Source organism: Vulpes vulpes, chromosome 2 (genome assembly GCF_048418805.1).
Source record: "Vulpes vulpes isolate BD-2025 chromosome 2, VulVul3, whole genome shotgun sequence".
In the NCBI taxonomy this organism is placed as follows: Eukaryota; Metazoa; Chordata; class Mammalia; order Carnivora; family Canidae; genus Vulpes; species Vulpes vulpes.
Window position 1 is genome coordinate 139578518 of NC_132781.1, and position 20631 is coordinate 139599148.

General features: G+C 47.1%; 1 protein-coding gene across 3 annotated transcripts in view; it reads right to left on the reverse strand.

The window, feature by feature from the left end:
- The window catches only part of GNAO1 (G protein subunit alpha o1), a 174431-nt gene that overhangs the window by 84186 nt on the left and 69614 nt on the right, over positions 1-20631 (reverse strand). The gene's annotated exons all lie outside the window — the stretch shown is intronic.

The window sequence follows — 20631 nt, forward strand, 5'->3', positions numbered from 1 at the left end:
GAAGGCATGTGTCTACTCTTCTGTCCTTGGCTAGGATTTGACTACCACGTCAACCTTATTCTGGTGGCTCTGAACAGTGACATGGAGGATGCAAAGCTGACATCACAGTTCCCAGAGGCCACATGACACTCTCTGCCCTCCTGTTCTCAGGTTCCTCTGAGCTCAGGGGTAAGGCCAGACGTGCCCTAATGTCCCATCTCCCTGCAGATAGTAGCCACTCAACACGTGCTCACTGCCAACCAGGTTCCCAACAGTAGAGAAGGCGGGGAAGAGATGAAAAAAACAAAATTTGGCAAGAATTCTCTTACGGTTGGAGCAATTAAGAAAGAGTGAGTGGATTCAAAGACTAACATCTGACAGTAGACACCATCTCCCCCAAGAAAACTGTGCAAACTCCTCACTGGTCACATTTTTCAGTTCAGGGTTGAATATTACTTACAATATGAACATACATCCATCTAAGAGCTGAGACTTCTCTTCCAACCCCCCACAGTGCTTTCCATTGCTTTCCATCCCTTCATTACTCTCAGTACAGAAGGAAATTGCTCACAGTTCTTTTTTTAAAAAACAGTTTTACTGAGATATAATTCACATTCTGTACAATCCACCCATTTAAAGTGTGCAATCAAGTTTTTTAGTCCATTCGTGGGCTTGGGCAATGATCACTTGCAGTCTAATTTTAGAACATTTTGTCCCTTTCCCCAAAAGAAACCTACTACCTATAGCAGTCACTCCTCACCCCCATGCCCAGTAAGCAACCACAAATCTGTATTCTGTTTCTATAGATTTGCCTATTCTGGACATAAATAAATGGTATCATACAATAAGAGGTCTTTTATAACTAGCTTATTTCACTTAGCATCATGTTTCAAGATTCATCATGCTTTTTTTTTTTTTAAGATTTTACTTATTTATTCATGAGAGACACAGAAAGAGAGGCAGAGACATAGAGGGAGAAGCAGGCTCTCCACAGGGAGCCTGATGGAGGATTCGATCCTAGGACTTCGGGATCACTCCCTGCACCAAAGGCAGACACTCAACCACTGAGCCACCCAGGCACCCAAGATTCATTATGTCACAGAAACTTTCAGTACTCCATTTCCTTTTATTGCCAAATTATATTCCATTGTATGGATATACCACATCTTATTTATCCATCCACCAGTGGATGGACACTAATAATTCTTTTTGTAAAATCTGACTTGATACTGGTGTTAGGTCTTTATCCGGGGTTTCTCTAAGAAGCAGATCATAATGACCTTTCTGACTTCATGGGCTTCTTTACCCCTACATCTATTTCTGTGCAAGTTTCCAGAGGGAGTATACACCCAGTCTGGATCATTGGTGCACTACCCTAGAGGGATCTTAAAGAAGTTGCTAGGTCCCACTGTAAACAACTAGAAAATTGGAGAAAATACATGAAACAAGCAGTTTCGGAGACCATATAGGACTGTGATCCTGGAGACAAAGGGAAACAAATAATGGTGAGTTCTGTGATGGCCTCGGCTTTCCCCTGGAGGCATTTACCAGCCCTCAGGGCAGGGACAGAGAGCCTAGGCAGAGTGCAGAAGTCTTATTAAGTTGATGAGGCAAAGATCCAAGTTCAGGAAGGCTGAGGTGGCTGGGATTCCAGGAGAGAGAAAACTAGAGACAAAGAGAAAGGAAGCTCCCTTTGCATGAATAGGCATCTTCTTGGGTCTTGAGCTGAATAAGGTAAGACTGCAAGAGCTCAGCAAGGAGCAAACACCAGGGAGCTTAAAAGCAGAATACTTCCCAGGGCTCACCCAAGGCTGGAAGATGTGCAAGTTCTGACCTAGGCAGAGTGAAGAGTCCTTGCTGAACACTGAGGACACTCAGCAGAGACCCTAAGAAGGCTCATGCCATAGCAGTATTGCGAAACTGGCCCTAGAGTAAAAGCTACTTTAGACCTGCCCCTGCTTAAAAATTAGCCTCAAAAAAAAAAAAAAAATCAAGCTGACCCCTAAGTAACTTAATTAGAATAAAGTTCAATACTTTCAGTGGCAACAACAAAATCATACACTCAACAATATGATATTTTTAATATCCAGCATCCAATACGAAATTCCTGGCTATGCAAAGAAGCCAATGTGACCCACAACCAGGAGAAAAATCAGTTAACAAAAGCAGACTCAGGAGTGACAGAGATGATGTAATTAACAGTAAAGACTTTAAAAATACCTATTTAAAATATTTTCAAGAAATTAAAGGAAAATATGAATATAATGAGTAGAGAATGGAAGACACAAAAAAGAACAGAATGGGATATCTAGAGATGAAAATACAATATTTGAGATAAAAATTTCCCAGTATGGGGTTAACTCATAGAAGGTTAGTGACCTTGAACACAATGGAAACTATCCAAACTAAAGCAAAGAGAGGAAAAAGGCTAAAAAAAAAAAAAAAGGCATTGTGATATTTATAATATATGTAAAACTAAAACATATGCAATAATAGCATAGCACAAAGGATGGGAGGGCTAAAATAGAAATATACTGTTGAAAAATTCTGATAAATGAAGCACTTAAAAGTAAAGCATGGTAAGTTAAGATATATACTGTAAATTGTAGACAACTTAAAAGCAATATAAAAAAGCCAATTGTTACCCAGGCTCCACAACCAGACAGCCCTCCAAGGGTGGGACTTGCTGGGTAACCTAAGAGGTGCAGCTGGGACTAGTCAGTCCTCATGATACTCTCTCCCAAGAAACCAGTGCAATGAGTTTCTCATTCTTCGTTCTGGACCAGCAGGCCTTACCACTCTCCTGGTAATACTCTCTAGGTCCTTGGCTGCCTTCAGGATCTGCCTCCACTAGGGTTTGGAACTCTAATTTTTCACACCCATTAGTATCACTCATCATACCACCCTAACACAAATAGTAAGTCCTCAAACATCAGCTGCTGTTTTTCTTTCTTTCTTTCTCTCTTTCTTTTTCTTTCTTTCTTTCTTTCTTTCTTTCTTTCTTTCTTTCTTTCTTTCTTTCTCTTTCTCTTTCTTTCCTTCTTTATTTCTTTCTCTTTCTTCTTTCTTTCTTCTTTCTTTCTTTCTTTCTTTCTCTTTCTTTCCTCTTCTTTCTTTCTTCTTTCTTTCTCTTTCTTTCTTTCTTTCTTTCTTTCTTTCTCTTTCTTTCTTCTTTCTTCTTTCTTTCAGATTTTACTTATTTATTTATGAGAGACACAGAGAGACAGAGGTAGAGACACAGGCAGAGAAGCAGGCTCCCTGCAGAGAGGCTCCTGTGGGACTCGATCCCAGGACCCCAGGATCATGCCCTGAGCCAAAGAAAGATGTTCAACTATTGAGCTACTTAGGCATCTCTATTTTGTTTCTTTTACACCACCAATGAAGGAAGTTCTGTTCGGGGGATTCTGACTTTAGAATGTGGGTATTACTATTCAGAGCTACCATTTATTATATACTTATGATGTGACAGGCACTTGGCATTTATTCCTCACAACAGCTCCTCGTAGATAAGAAACTCAAGACCTGAAGGGTTAAGTCCTTTACCAATGACACCCAGGGATAGAACTGGGCTTGCCCACATCTGCCTGGCTCCTGAGCCTAAGGAGTCAGCCTCCCACTGCTCTACTCTGCCTCTCCAGATAAGATGGGGAAATAGAAAATAAAGATCTTAAGTGATACTTTTAAGGATATATGACTCAAATCATTGCTGGTGGAGGGCAAAGAAGATGAGGAAGGTGGCATGAAAGTAATACTAAAAGGATTGATTCTTAAAAATTTTAGTGTTTTCCCCTGAGTGGTGGGATTACTAACAGTATCTTTTTTTGTTTTGTTTTGGTTTTTTATGTTGTTTTGTATGGTCCAACTTTTCCAGTGTTAGCACTACTTCTTGGTAGAGGCCAATTTAAAATTCTACCCTGAAACAGGAAGCCCAATTTTAAGCTAATATAAGCCAGTCTGAACAAGTTACAAAACTAACAGGACTAGAGCAAGTTTCTCCCACATTGAATCATTTCTGCAAACCTTACATGAAGTTTCTTTATCTTGTGCCACCCCAGGCACCAGGCTGAGACCCTCCAGGCAGTTTCCTATCCAGTCCAGTCCAAGTATTGAGGCAGAGTACAAAAGTGAAGTGTACTGGGGACCCATGCTCTGCTCCTAGGCTGAGAAGACATTAGCAGATTACTCTGTCTTTCTCGGGCTCACCTCCTCTTCTGTCAAGCAAGTATAATAAAAACCTACACATCCTATATCCAGGCCCCCAGAAGATCCAGGGATTTCACACACAAAGTGAGTATCAGGACATGTCCTATGATATCAGCCCAGGAGTGTGGGGCAAAGAAAGGAGGTGTCTTGTCAGGGTGTATGTATGTGTGTATGTATTTTTAAAGTAGGCTCTATGCCCAACGTGGGGCTTGAGCTTGCAACCCTGAGATTGAGAGGCACATACTTTACCAACTGAGCCAGCCAGGTGCCCCTGGTCAGGGTTGGAGAGGCAGCCCAGGGGAGTCTGGTCTCAGCTGAGGTCTGAGTCCTGGGGAGGTAACACCAGGATTTGGAAAGCAGGAGTGAGGCTGCATGCGACACCTTAGTGACAGTGGCATCTCTGGCATCACATTGCAGCAGTCCTACAAACTGATCTTCATCCAAGTGTGAAATAAAGTCCCAGGGACATCATTTGAACCACTGGATCCAGTCATACCTGAAGCTAATCCTCCTTTACGCTTCTGAGTGACAGGAGCCCAATAATTCCCTCTTATTTTTGCATAAGCTAATTTGACTTGTGTTTCTGCCACTTACAATTAATACAGTCATGACTCAAACATGCTCTGCACGTTGATTAACGACAATCATTAGAGATCATCTCATGCTAGGCTTGTCTATTACTTTTACCACCAGCCTGTCAGCCCCTGGAGGCCAGGTACCACATCTCACCCTTCTCACTGCTTCCTCTCCATATTATTTGGCACAGCACTGGGCTCTAGACAGTACTCAGAGAAAGTGGGGCATAACTATGTGAGCCAGGATTAGACAGATACACAAGCCCCACCCCTGCCCAAGGAGCTCACTAACAGAGGTGTGTGTGTGTGTGTGTATGAGAGAGAGAGAGAGAGAGAGAGAGGGAATGTTGGGGTGGGAATCCAGCAGATTTCTTACGCCTGCAGAGCCAGGGTAGCAGAGGGAAGCCAGGTTAGATGCTGCAATCGTGCCCACCACAAGCTCAGGGACTCTGAAGGGTGGACCAAGCCACCAAACCAGAAGAACCAGCAGGCAAGGGCTGACTCTGTAGCCCTCAGTATTTGACTTCGGACAGGAGCCACCAGCTGGACTCTGGAAACCTGGCAATGCAACTGAAGGAGGAGATCTCAAGTAGAAATGGAAGGGGGGTGGGGTGAATCCAAGCCCACCAGAGCAAGTCTGAGATTCCTGGGAAGAGGCAAACAAGGAGGGACCCCTTGCCTCCCCTGCCTTGGCTCCTCATCTTTGCTGCCTTAGGGACCTTGCAGGAGGCCTGGACAAGGGCTTTCTTTGCTCTCTGCTTCCCCCTCTCAGCACAGGATTGCACTCAGCTGCAGTGAGACTCCCTGGGCACAGTGGCCTTATATGGTCACAGAACCACAGGCTCAGGAGCTGGAAGGGACCGTAGAGGATCATCTGCCCCAGTAGCCATTCTCCTCCTTTGAATCACAGATGCTTCTGAGATTGTGATGAATGCGCCAACACACACTTTTCCTCCTAGTTTCTGGAGGCTCAGAAACTCGAGGGCCCTAGGTGGCTAGAATGCATAATCTTCACACCATCTCCAGCCTGGACTAAATGCCCCTCCTCCACTTCCCTTTCTCCAGCACTGGGACTGTCTGCTCTCCACCATAGTCCTATTGGGGATCCAGATTAAGGGGGTGCTTTGGGAGCCAGACTCGAGCTATGGAGCAAAGTCATTTTTTTAGCTGCCTAGTGTTTCAGCTCCCTCAGCTTTCCACAGAGATGGGCCTGGTAGTACCAACCCTCCTCACTAGTTGTGCTACGTAAAGAGAAGCGCTGGGCATGGTAAGCACTCAATTGGTCCCGCAGTTATTATTGTTGTTATTGTTGTTGTATTTGGTGACAGGATGGCAGTGGGGCAGGGAGTGCAGTTTGCTGGCTGTCCATGTCTCTCCTCTTGAGGAGAGGACATAACCCAGGGCCATAGGGCAGGAAAGCCAGGAAGCCATGGGAGGACCACTGCTTGCCAAGAGGAGATAGCCACAGCAACAGCCACAGAAAGAAGATGGGGCAGGGAGAGGGGGCTTTCTTGGCACTGGAGCAGAGAAGCTACTCATTTGCCTAATGAACATCACCCAAGCAGCAGTGGGTTGAAAGGCTGAATTTCCTGATTTGGGGGCTGCTTAGGGATGTTATGTGTTTCTAATTGCAGCTGGGGATTCATATGCTGACTGCTGTAGGTGAGGGTCAGTGCTGAGCACCTTACCACTGACAACAGTTCCAGTCATCAGGGAGATGTGGTCAGCAATAGGGAGATGGCCCTGGAGCCACACCCCTGCCTCGCAGTGGTGGGAAACGACTTCCCTGGATTCACAGAATGTGTTTTTAATCCAACAGTGAGTTATTGACACACACCAGCAATTAGGAGCTCCACAGAACCTATCAGACTGCATGGAGCCTAGACAGGATTGTAACATGAAAACACCCTTAGAGTATCTGGTGTGTCCTGTGCAGCCATTGTTATAAAACTACATTTGTGTGTGATGGTGCTGGTAGGAGGAAGGGGTGTGGAGGTACAGTAGGAGGGAAAAGAGCTGGATGCTTAACAAAATATCATCAATAATCACTTTAAGGCAGTGGCATTTGGTAACTTTTTTTTTTCTCTTTACATGTCTGTTTTGTTTCACTAAAAAAAATGTGCATTTGTTATTTGAAAGAACAACACATACTTTTTGGTGGGAGGCAGACACTTCATGTTTAACAGAGGGGACCACTTTGGCCAGGAGAGGGGTCTAGAGTAAGAAGGGGAGAGTCATTAATCAATAGGAATTTCCTGGCATGTGTCACCTAGGTTCAGCTGGATATAAGATCTCATCAGACTCTGAAGCCCACGAGGCCTGGTCCCTGCCTCCTTGGTGTTCTCCTTCTGGATAATAAGGCGAGTGTTGAGAACAAGAAAGCTAACTATTGTGGTATCTGCCAAGGGCCAACTGAAGGGTCTGTGTGTCAGACGCTTCGGCTGTCACCCAAAAGCCATTCCCTTCTTATCATGGTGAGGTCCTCTCCCTGCGTCCCTTGCAGCTAAGAGTGACCATGTGATCCAGTTCAAGTAAGACTGAGGGGGAAGTGGCTAGACCTGCCTCTGAGAAAAGGTTTTCCTTCTTGGTTCAAAGAGAGAACAGCTTTTCTGCCTCCCTACTCCACTGTTCCTCTACCCCTGGCTGTCTCTCCCCCGGCCATCCCCTGGATTCTTGCCTCTATATGTGGTTATGTGAGAAAGTGAACACTGGCGCCATGGCAGCCATCTTGTGACTGTGAGGTTAAATGCCACCACCCTGAGGATGGCAGATGAAAGGGGCACAGCGATTTCCCAGTGATGCTGCCTAAATGTCAAATGAACCCTGGGGCCATCTGGTACCAGGGGGCATGCTCTTACCATGATGCCCTCTACCTGGGATAGGGAAATGATCCTCCTTGGAGCCAACACAGAAATAGTCATTTTCCAGGTGGGAACCTATGACTTAGAGAGAAGAGATTTGCCTATAGGCATACAGTTAGCTTGTGATGGAGTAGGGACAAAATTCCAGGAGGTTCTCCATTGTGCCACAGGCTCCTTGCTTTCCGTAGTGCTCCCCTGAAGTAGGAGGTTAGTGGGTGACACCAGGCAAGAAAAACATCTATCAATTGCAAAACAGAAAGATTTTCCCTCTTCTATCTTAAAATCTCTAGCAACTAATAATTTGGAGGCTTCTTTGAAGGTAGTTTGTAAGCGTCTCTGTTCATTCATTCACTCGTCCCCTAATGCACTTTCCCCATATTGTCTGGGTAGCTACTATGTACCAGGCACGGTGTCAGGTGCTGGGGACAGAAGAGTCAACTGGCAGACACCAGAGAGCTTGACTCCTACTGCAGAAGGTATGTATCAAATAAGCAATTTCACAAATGATTGATTAAATTACAATTGGAGTAAATGCCACCAAGAAGAAAAATATCATGGGCAAGAGATACGAGAGGAAGACATATAGTATGGGCTTGGGGGCAGCAAGGAAAGTTGCACACGAGCTGGCTGCAGGGACAGAGAACAACACAGGACTCCGGAGAGGGAATCAGCACATGCCACACCGGCTCTCTGGAGAGCCGCTTCTGTACGCAGTCTCTGCATGTCTTCCAGAGGTCCCCCACCCGCGCCCAGCAGGCACACAGGGTGCTGGGAAAACGTGCTGTAAAGGAACGGAAGGAGCTTCCTGGGCTGGCAGGTGGGACTGGAAGCCAGAGATCCCAGTCGGGAGGCTGCTCTGGATCTGGCGAGGGCGTAGGTCTGATGTTTCCTCCCCAGGGACGGTTCCACCCAACCTCCTGGAAAACATGCAGGCTAATCCAGAGTTGGAAACGTCACAACACCAGCCAGCAGGAAGAGCTAGCCAGCTTGAGCGGAGGCACCCGAAACAAAAGGCAGAGGAGAAGGTCCTGCAGGAGGCTCCACCTCTTCTCTTCCCTGTTGAAGCTCCCATCGACTGTTCACAGAAGGGTCAAGCTAAGTTGGGTGTGAACTGCAGGAAAGACCCTGGCCCCTGATTCTGTGGGTGCCACCAAGAGTGAGGACTAAGGGGAGCAGTCAACAGTGGTCCAGGAGGTACTGTGTGGGCAGGGCCAGGGGTGGATGGGAGATGGGTGTTTCCAGCCCTGCAGCAGCTCCAGTTCCCTAGAGGACATCCTTCCTTCTTTCATTCCATAAATGTATATATTGAGCACCTGTTAGGAGCTAGACACTCCCTGACTCTCCTACTTGCTAACAGCATAGACTGTGGGCAGGTTGCCGACCTCTGTGGGCCCAGGTCTCCACTCTTTGTTTTTCTTTCTTTTGTTTTTTTTTGGTCTCTACTCTTTAAATTAGGGATAATGACTGTCCCTCACAGCGCCATCAGCAGTGTTAAAGAATGTGCAGGGAGGAGCTGGCACACAGGCCCATTATTGCCAACTGCTGGTATTATGTAGAAGTCACAGACTGATCAGTGCCAAAGCAGGACTAAACTAGTCTTGTCTTGGGACCCGTGGGTGGCTCAGTGGTTGAGCATCTGCCTCAGTTCAGGCCAGGATCCCAGGATCCTGGGATCGAGTCCCACATCAGACTCCCTATGGGGAGCCTGCTTCTCCCTCTGCCTGTGTCTCTGCCTTTCTCTGCATGTTTCTCATGAATAAATAAATAAAATCTTAAAAAAAAAAAACTTGTCTGGTCTCCCGGGGCCTTGGGTCTGCCTCCTACCCAGAGCAGCAGTTTGTCTTGACCTAGATGAATGGGTAGAGGGTATCCATGTTTTGAATGATCAGCTCAGAGACCACTGGCAGAGATGAGACCTGTGTGCTTACAAGGTAATATGCTGAGACCTCAATTTCTGACTTCCCAGAGTTCCTCTCCCCAGAGCAGAGGCAGTGGGACCCAGAGGCCCTGATGGGGGTCAGAAGCTTCGCTTGTGTCTAAGCTTCCATAACTGGCAGAGCCAGAGCTTTCCTGAAGGTGATGACTTCCTCTTCCTCTCATCCATAGAACTGACTACTCATGCCAGGTACCAGCCATACAGCACCCAACAGACAGTGGTGGACAGGACAGACATAGACCTTGACTTCAAAGGACTCACCATGTAGCTGGGGAAGACAGAAAATAAATAACTGAATAAATAATATTTAGAGTGATGAACACAAGAATGGTAGAGGGATGGGGTTTGGCGGGGTGGAGTTAGGAGCCAGGAAAGAAGGTGGCATGTGAAACTGAGGCCTGAATGATGATAACTGAACCCTGCATATATGTGAGGAAGAATATTTTGAGTAGAGAGAACAGCAAGTGTAAAGGCCCTGCCCCCTTCCTCCGTGTTAGAAGAATGGTGAAGAGTTAGTGGGGCCACAATGGAATAAGTACCAGGGAAAGTGAGGGGGATGAGGTCAAAGAGGGCAGCAGGGAGCTGATCACATGGGGTTATTGTACAACTCATATTTTTTTCATAACATGCATTAAAACCTATTAAAATAAAAAAGTCGGGGATCCCTTGGTGGCTCAGCGGTTTAGCGCCTGCCTTTGGCCCAGGGCACAATCCTGGAGTCCCAGGATTGAGTCCCCTGTCGGGCTCCCAGCATGGAGCCTGCTTCTCCCTCCTCCAGTGTCTCTGCCTCTCTCTCTCTCTGTCTATCATAGATAAATAAATAAATAATTTAAAAAAATAAAACAAAATAAAATAAAAATGTGTAGTGTCCTCCCAAAACCATTGTGATTTCTCCCGTTGGTTTTTTTTTCTTTTTTGCTTCTAAGTGTGGATCGCCTTTAAATGATAGCTTTCCCTCCTCTTTCCCTGACTTCTCCAGCTCTGTCTGCAAGGCCTGTTGTTGGAACACTTATGGATTCCAACTTACACAGCTAAGCAAAAAAGAAGAAAAAAAATCAGCCATCATCCCACCACCTGGAGGGAAGCACCATCCACATGTTAGTGTGTATTTCAGTCCTTTTATCTGAGAGTCCGTATGTACATGGTCTTTCCTGAAATGGAATCATACCGTGTGCCTCTGCATCATGCAGCAGTTGTCACTGGCTGCTTGGTGTCCCTTCATCTGAGTGGGGCCTGAGTCATTGGACCATCAGTGGACACTTGGGTTGCTTGTAGATGGAAGCTAGCTCTTCCCAGCTTCAAAGTCAGCTGCTGGGGAGGCTGCCTGACCATGAGCGAATTTCTCCTAATAAGGGCAGAAAGCTACAAAACCTGCACAGAATAAGCCAGAGGCTGGGTGACCCCCGGCCTTATAGGCTGGGCTCAAGTGAAGCGTGTGAGCACAAATGGGATCTTTCAGTGATTTGAAAAGAAGAGAAGAAAGATCCAATTTAAAATCCAGCTATTTAATGGTGAAATGGAGTTGTATGGTTTGTGAAAATTTATTTAAAAAGTAGGTAAGATCCTTTAATAATTAATATGATATTTAAGACTTGATAGCCTAAGAATAACAGAATAGAAGGGTCTTTAAAATAATAGTATTAAACAAATCAGTCACCCAGGGGAATGACTGGTACAAAACAAGGGATATGTCCTGTTGACAGTGACTTGCAGAAATCTGTTATAAAGATGCCATTTTTAATAAGGGGTAACTCAGGCCAGAAGCAATGATGTCAGCTGCCAATTGTCACCAGACGGAGCCAGGGGCAAGGCCAGGACTTGTTGTGATTCCAGTACAGAGACTCTGCTGCCATTATCTGGAAAGTAATGTGGACCTTGTCCTTTCCCAAGACTCTCAGTGCTGGGAGGGTGGGGGGCACATGCCAGCTCCCATTCTAGGCAGGTGTGACGCTCAGAGCACTGCCTTCTAGAGCTCCGCTTCTTAGCAGTTTGGCTGGTCTGAATCCTGGGACCTTGGCCTTGGAGACAGAAGACCTACCAGGTTCTTAGGGAGTTTGGCCACTAACAAGCATCATGACCCCAAGTGGAAAGGGCGAAAGAAGTCCCCAGAGAGCTAGGGTGTCTGGCTCACCCTTCTTAGGTCAGCATCATCACCTTGACCTGGGACTCCACCTTGGTGTTGGAGGCATAACCTCCTATGGCCTCCCAATCCATGCCAGCATTTTTAAGAAATGCTCCATTTACTGTTACAGCTTAGATCTTAGTTTAGTTTCCCTGGAGACCTGGGGCCTGGCATTGGCTCCACCATTGACCAGCGACAGTGAGCTTGGACATGTCCTATGTGTGCTGCCTCAGCTTTGGACTTGGGTTGTGTCAGTTCCCTGTGGTGACCCTGCTTCACTCAGGTTAACCCAGTTCCGTGGTCATATCTCTGTCTTTGCCAAATGTAGTCTATTTGGAATCCAACAGCTCATAAAACATGGCGGCAAGAAATTACAGGGACTCTTGATGGACCAAAGACTGAGCAGCTCTGAAACAGAGACCTGCATACCTTGCTCAATTCAAGTTCTGCTCAAATATCACCTCCTCAGATCACTATGGCTAAAAAAAGACTGCTCCCACCATCATTTCCTGCCTTATGATATATCTATTTACATGTATACCGTCTCCCCACATTCCAATGAGCTCTATGAGGGTGAGGACCTTGTCTGTCTCGTTTACCAACCACAGTACCCTAAGCAGTGCCTAGACATGGTGAATGGGCAGTTAATGGTGGCTGGATGGCTGAATGAAACGTGATCATTTAGCGCCTGTCAGCTCCAAAATGGCAGCTCTACACATGACTCCTTCCTATGATGGTAGGTGACCTTTAAATTGTGGGCCAGGATGAATGGGCTTCCCTGACTCACCTACCACCTCAACCTCTGGTTGTTACTCCTGTCTTCCCACCTTGGATGCTGACTAGTCTTCCCCCTCAGGGACCAGGGTCTGTGGCCCTTTTTCTAGTGATGTTAATTAGAATTACTCCCTCATTCACCGGTGGGAGTTCACTGCCTTTTACCCCTAACCTTGGTTTATATAGGTTTCCTAAGGGCCAGCACATACAGATACCTTATGTTGCCCACTCTATGCTCACTTCTGGAAAAATCCAAAGCCATTCTTTGAAATCCAACTGTTAAAATTCATTGGTTATGTTGCAAAGACATGACAGAGAGCTTTATGGCTTCTGAGCCCTTTTTACAATGCCTTATGTAAAGCCATGAGCTTTCATTAAACACAGTAAAAGCCTGTAGTGAGGCAAATTGGTTCAATGTCGATTTTACTGCTTAAATCTAAGTAACATTTCTGGTTTCCCATCTGCCTGATTAGGGCAGCTGCTAGACTGCCCTTTCTTCTGCTGACATAATGAAATGAAGTATTCTTATTAGTACACTATGTTTAATATATGAATAATATTATACATTGAGGGGCAGTGTGAACAGCTTTTTAATTATACTTTGTGGAGAATGCTACAAGTGAGGCTGCAGAGCTTTGCTCATCTTGTTCAACCCTTTGGGGAAAAAAAGCCCTTTTTCCCTGCCTGTTTACAGTATGTTTGTTCATTATTTATGACCCCTGTTCATTAGGCCCTGGGTGCGGTCTCATGAACCACAGGAAAGAGAGAAAAGACCCCCGGAGCCCACTGTCTCTGGAAGACAGCTCACAGATAAGGCTTTTGCCAACTTGAGCCATCTAAAGCATCTCCTCTTCCAATCTCAGGATGACAGGCTCTGTCATCTCAGCAGACCAGGTGGGACTCTGACAATCTGTGGGAGGGCTCCTATCTGGGTTCCTCTCGGCTCCCTTGCCACTCGCTGTGGGGTGCAGTGGTGACTCACTGCAGAATCCGCCTTATGAGCAAAGACGAGCTTCGTAAATGGCAAATGAGGGTTGTAGCAGACATCTGCTGTTTTTGTTTGCCCAACTTTTATTCGCCCCTCCTTTGGAGAACCATCCTTCCTCCCACCATGGGGTCTCTCCCTATCTCTAGCCTAAGTTCCTGGGGTGCGGCCCTGCTCCCCACTGGCCCAGTCAGGGTAGCACGTACCTGGATCTAGCTATGCCCGGGCTACTCAGTTACATGACACAATGTTTCCTTTTGTGCTTCAGCCACACTGCAATGATGATGACCACAGAGCCCCCGGGGATTTTGTCTGGAAGGATGGTGACAGACATTGGACTAGCCACACAGACTTCCTGATCTGAGAGGGGGCGTCTGGTTATTGTTTGGCTTCTTAGGGTTCTGAGGGCTACGACACTGCAGGAAAACATTTGCCCCAGGCCCACTTCAAAGCAGCCAAGTCAAGCTGTATGCAGGTCACTTTCTCCTACAGGCATTATCAGGGGCCAGCGGCTCCCCAGGCACTGTCCACTGCCCCGAAAGCCCAAAAAAGCATCAGGAACTCCACTCTTCTTGTTTCTTTTCTAGATTACAGACCAAGGCAACCTGGAAAAGGCTTTTCACAGGCCCTTGGTTCTCCCCTTTCTCTTCTTTTTAAACGAGGACTTGTTTTTCTTCTGCTTGGGAGGAAGGACACCAAAACACCCACCACCAACTTAAAGAGACAAAAGGGCATGAAAAGAACCCCTGTTCTCCAGTTCAGACTGCTTGGCATGCACTCAGGGGATGACTTTGAGATGTGCCATAGAGCTCCCCCAAGCATTGCCCCAGATGGCAGACAATTCTAGGTGAGTGTTTGTTCTGAAACAGAGAGACACATAAAAAGTACCCTGCTAAGATCTCTGTCAAGGAGAGTTCAAGGCAAGAGGTACAGATCACTGAAACAAGGCTCCTTGGGGGAAATCACATTTCTCATGCCCGCTGGGGCAACACTTGCAGGAAAGTCTGCCAAAAGCAAGTCTGAATCCACATTCCTCTCCAAGGTAACTCATGTGTCCCTCCAATCAAACAGCAGCAGCCAGCCAGTTGTCATGCCAACTTTCGTTGGACAAAGACAGCCATGTCTGCATTCAGGTCCCTGAGCCTTTCTGAAACACGTGAGCCACATTCTTCTGGTTCCCTCTGCATCATCCCTTTATTGAGTCTTTGAAAGAAGGTGAGGGAGAATTCCAGGTGAGGGCCTGTCTTGCCAGATCAAGAGAAATATAATCACAGAAAAATGGAGCAAACCCCAGTCCAGCCAGCCTTCCTTCTCTGGCAGTGGATGTGACCCAGAAAGGATGCTGGTCTCTGCGTGGTGGATTTAAATAGCCCCACCGTGGCCTCTGGGGCTTCCCACCCCAGCCCTCCTCAAGCAGATGGAAGCTCCTCATTAATAACCACTATGGTATGGTCATGGCCCAAAACAGAGAGTCCACAGAAATCACTTTGTGGGCTTCCACATCCATTCCTCTCTCTAGAGATATTTGGGTAGGGCCATGTATTCTGCTCTTATGGCCAAAGGCATCCACTCAGACTGCAGGTGGAGCAGATACTGCTGGAAGCCCAGCTGTGCCCTCTCGGCTGACTTTTGCCTTGGGTGGGGTTGACATGTAATGGTATCAGGGCTCCATTGGTGGCTCTGTTGCTCACTTGCGAGGCCAACAGGAGGGTGACTAGTTCCTGGTCCCTCATGGTCTTTGAACTGGTGCTGAGGAGACCTGCTTCTGGGCCAGTGGGTAGCAGCTCAGGGGCTATGAATGGGAATTGAGCCTGAAATTGGCTCAGACTGAAATCAAGTGTTCCAAGGAGGATGGGCCTCTCATGTGGCCATCCTAAGAATCTGTGCACTCAGTCAGAGGCTCATCAGGATTTCAGGTACAGACACAAGAGAAACGCATACTGCCAATTGTCTGAGCTCTTTCCATCTGTGAGGATGGGTAGTGAGAAAGGACAATGAAGCTAGCATCTGTTGAAGCCCCCATAGGCTGCCAGCATGCGCTGAGGTCTTCAGGGACATCCACATCCTGACTCCCTCCAACCACCCTCAGACCTCACCTCCCAGTATCCAGCCTTAGTGAAAGGTTTAGTTTCCTCGAGGAAACTGGCTAACAGAGAAGTTAACGAACTTTCTTAGGGTCAGGAAAGGCAGGTCTTCCCAAGAGCCTGAGCCCCTGACCACTCTATGGATGGCTTGTGGACCACAGTTTCCAAGAAACACTGCTGACCCTCAAGCACATTCAAAGGAGACCAGATTGAGGAGGGGGTAAAAGCGCTGACTGCCTGGAAAGGAGGGGAAAGGCATTGCCACATTAAGGGGTCCCCACAGCCAGGTTTCTCTTGTCACACTGGCCCTGAATCAGAAGCTCTTAACCCTCATTAAACATCCAGTCATCACTAAATCTTCATGAGATCAACCCCTGTCCTGGCTCTTCTTCTTCTTCTTCTTTTTTAATATTCTATTATTTATTTGAGAGAGAGAGAGAGAAAGAGAGCACACGAGCAGAGGGAGAAGCAGATGGAGACAGACAAGCAGACTCCACACTGAGCCCAGAGCCCAACATGGGGCTCGATCCCATGAACCTGAGATCACGACCCTAGGTGAAACCAAGAGCTGATGCTGAACCAACTGAGCCACTCAGGCGCCCCTGTCCTGGCTTTTCTGCAACCACTTCCAGCGCTGTATCTGCTCGGCTCAATGCTCTCTACCTGATATTCTGATTCCTTGTGATGCGTCTCTGCTTTCATTGTGCTGAAAGCCACGGAGCCAGACACATGGTTGCAGGAGATGTGAACAACAAATGAATGGATGGAGTCTGTCCTGGGGGATCCCTGACACTGCCACGTATCCCCACCACACTCATTTTTGTTTATTATCACCATAGGCGACTGCTGAGACAACTGCCCTAGGGCACTTTTGCATCCTCTGGGCTTTGAGCTCCAACCTACATGCTGATTAGAATGGCCTGGGAGCAGAGGTGGTTAGGGACTGGGAAGGATGGTGGGAAGGTCAGAGAAGACAATTTTCCAGCATCGGACACAAACAGGGCTGCCAAGAATGGAATTCAATTCAACAAACACCTAACGCCTACTAAGTGCAAGACATGGTCTTGGTCTCTTTGGTGGAGAGCACGCTCTGTCGTGAGGAGGTGGCATTCCTGCAAGTGTGTGAAGCTGATGGTGCACTTGGTCTAATTTGGTATGTGGTTCTGGTCCCTGACGGGCCTTCCCGGGGGTTGCTGCCGCTGCCCTTGGAAAGCAGGCCGCCCCTGCAGGCTCCAGCATTCCCCAGCTCCAACGTGGACTTGCTGACTCGCACTGATCACAAACAATCCCTGCGGCTCTTCTGCTGGTTGCGCAGGAATGCCTAAGCAAAGATTCTGCTTCCCGCTGCGGGTCTGTTGTTTCAAGCCTGTTACCATACTCTGGACCTCAAATAATGGACCATCTGAAGCCAAGTGTGTGCTTGGCAGTGCTTTCTACAAAGAACAAAGAGCTGTGTACAGGAGCAGCTCGGACCGCGATGTCACGTCCAAATAAGAAGTACCATCAGGGCTCTGGGGGCCAGAGCTACACGGGGTTCCCTGTCCAATCTCAGACTAAAACTTCTCCCAGCCCTGCTCTCGGGCAAGAGGCATGGCACAAGCAATCCCTTACTTCTCCCGAAGGAGATGACAAAAACCCTCCCTCTATTTTCCTAGCACCCCTCGATCCTGGGTGGGGAGAGCTGCCCAGAGGCTGAGTGTGGTAGGGCCCCGTGTGGGAGGGCAGCCCGCCTCTGACACCAGCCCACAGGGAAGCTGTGGAGACATGGCACTAGGACAGCAAGTCCTGGGATGTCAGGAATAGTAACACAACCATTGCTTTCGTGAACAAAATAAAGGTGAGAAAGCTGAGTGAGGCCATTAGTGGTATGGCCCTGCTGCCTCCCACTGCTGGGGAGACACAGTGAGGAGCTTCCTGGCTGTGGTGTCCTTGCCCCTAATAATGATGAATACCCAATGCTTCCTTTTTAAGTTCTCCTAGCATTTTCACAGATACTATTTGAATAATAACAGCTCCTACTGATTAAACACTAACTTTGGACTAGGTATTTATATACATTATCTCACTTAATCCTCACAACACATCTCAGGGATAGGTAACACAGTTATCCCCATTCTATAGATAAGGACACTGAGGCTTAGGGAGGTTAATCAACTATGTGGCCGATGTCATGGAGCTGGTAAACAGTAGCCCTGGGGATTGAAGCAGGGTTCCCTCTATAACCTCCATCCCAATGGCTCTCACAGTAGCCCCACTTTACAGTAGTTGGGGGGAGGCGCAAGAACCAGGGCAACTGGCTGTTCCAGTGTCCCTGAGCAGAGGCCTCAGACCAGTCATCTGCAGCCTGGATTTGGGCCAGATAGAAGGAGAGTGTTTTGTTTGGCCTGCAGTAGTTTGGAGGGGTTTTGTTGTTGTTGTTTATTTTGGTTCTTATTGCAGCAAATGTTTATAAATCAGGAGAATTCTCACAAAAAGATACTGATTTCTGGTCTCTGTAAAAAATCAGATGTGTGGCTCTGCCTTGTTTGGGTGGGACCTGAGTCTGGCTGCCTGCCATTGGCAGGGCTGGTGTGCTCCGGCAACCAGACAGGCCCCACTAATCCACAGCCCTTAGCTATTACCTGCCGGCCCTGTCGGCATGGTGACCCCTCCAAAGAGCTGGTTAAGCGACATTAGCCACATGTTCCTGGCAGAATAAACATTTCTAGTATGTTATTAGGAAGGAAAAGTGCTAAACTAATGGCAGACTTCTCCTTCCCCCTTTTTTTGTTGCCCTATTAAATAAGGGTAGTAGCCAGGAATTTGACAGATCCAGTGAATCTGGAACATTTAGTATGAACCATGTTCAAACTTGGGAAACAGGTCCAGCTTGCTTCCATCTTTCTATGCAGCTTTGTTGGAGGATACCGCACACCCCATGGATCTGACAGGATACAAGGCCAACCAGAAGGCTCTGCACAGCTGGAAGTCTGGCCACAGTCCATGTTTGCACTTAAGTAAGTGCTGCTGGGTTAGACACACGGAACACTAATGACCATCACGTGGCCTCGGCTGCCGAGAAGTGGTCCAGAAGTGATGGGAAGCAAACCTCTTGAGCTAGCCAATGCAAAGGCACTCAGCCAACAAGTGGGAAAGGTACCTATGTACTGGTTGACAATGAGGAAAGAATCCAATCTCTAAACACTGGAATGCCCCAGGGCTCAGACTCTGGACTGCCTACTCAACATCTCCACTTAAATATGTACTAGGCACTGCAGACCCGAGAGGTCCCTCACTGAACTACTGATTTTCCTTCCAAATCAGCCTTCCCCACCCCAGCTGAAGGCAAATTCTGTTGCCTACCAAAGACTCTGAGCAAGAAACCTGCTCTTTTTTTTTTTGTTAAAACAGAGATTAATAAGTGTTAAAGAGGTGTCAAAGACATAGTAACACCAAACCCATGACTTTCTATTTCTCATAATCAGAAGAATAAAAAAGAACTGAAAAAAAAAAAAAAAACCCAAACCCAAAACCAAAAAGCTTTCCCACCATGGGTTTCACGGTTATTGAACTCTGTGTCCCTGATACTAGAGCAAGTCATCTCAAGGGTCATCAACAGTGTCTAGTCTGCAATGCAAGGGACCTTGGAACATATGATTCTGGAATCCAGCCCAGTGTCTAATCTGATTCCAGCAGACAGAAGAGTGGAGGGGGCTTTAGGGGATGGGGGCAGGATGGTCAAGTGCCTGAGTGCCCCGAGGAAGGGAAGGGTAGGGGGTTATCCAGACTCAGCTGACCCACTGGAAACTGACAGAGAGTGACAGTGATTCTGGGAATAGAGTAACCCGAAGGAGATGAGCATCCCCTTTCTATCTGCCCATTCCAAATCAGAGAACTGCTGAGGCTTTGAGGCAGGTGGGGATACGTGCAGGAAGTAAGACTGAAAAACTGATATGGGGATCTCTCCCCTTTATCTGAAGACCAGCTGCAGAGAATGTCAGAGCAAGGAGCAAAAGCTGCAAATGCTAGGAAGAGCCTGGCCAAGAGACACCTGTAGAGCCCAGTATGTGTGTGAGAGTGTAGGGAGGAAAGGACGGGAGGGGAGAGGATATTTGCTTGAAGCAGCCCAGATCTCCCTGGACTGCAGGAGGCCAAGATGTAGCTGAATATGTGGGCTGCACACCACCTGATCCTCTGCCTGTAGGGCTGAAGGAGATGAGGGAGGCCAGAGAGAAAGGATTTGTCCCTATGACCCAAGCACATGCTGGCGGCTCACCGGCTTTGACACCACTGGCCCAGAGGGCAAGGGTACCTCCACTCCACAATGGAGTGCTGCTGCTCCAGACTCCACAACCAAGGCGCCAACATCAAACAAAGAACACTGACAACACACTTCCAAGTTCTACTAGCAGAAGATCAGCAGGACAAGCAGTACGTATGGCTGCCGAAGCAGAGCTGCTCTAAGAGACAAATGACAAGTCAAACAGAAAATCACGTGTGCCCTAAAGCTATTCAGGCCAGACATAAAAGACCTGCTGCATATTAAGAAAAAAAAAAAACAGCCTTCCCAAAAATAGGAGGTAAATCCCTGTTGAGATGTGAGTTAGTGGCCTGGAAGACCAAATGGAAAAACTCTCCAAGTCTAGAGCAAAAATATAGAGACAGAATCCATGAGGGAAAAGATAAAAGGCCTGGAAGACAGACCCAGGGAAATCTAACCTGAGAATATTGAGTTCTAGAAGAAGCAAAAGGAACTGATGGAGGAAAGCCAGTAATTAAATGATAAATAGAAGATAATTTCCCTGTGTTGAAAAAAGATGAGTCTGCAGACTGCATGAGCTCACAAAGTTCCAGGAAAGATGACAAAAAGAAACATACACATTGGTTATCCTGGTAAAGTTCTCCAACTTTGAGGATGAACACAAAACTTTAAAAGCTTCCAGACAGCTGGTTAAGTGTCTGACTCTTCGTTTCAGCTCAGGTCATAATCTCAGGGTCCTGGGATCAAGCCCTGCATCAGACTCTGCACTTAGTGTAGATTCTGCTTCAGAGTCTCTCTCTCTCTCTCTCTCCCTCTGCCCCTTCCCCTGTGGGCTCACTGTCTCTCAAATAAATTAATTCTTTAAAAAAAAT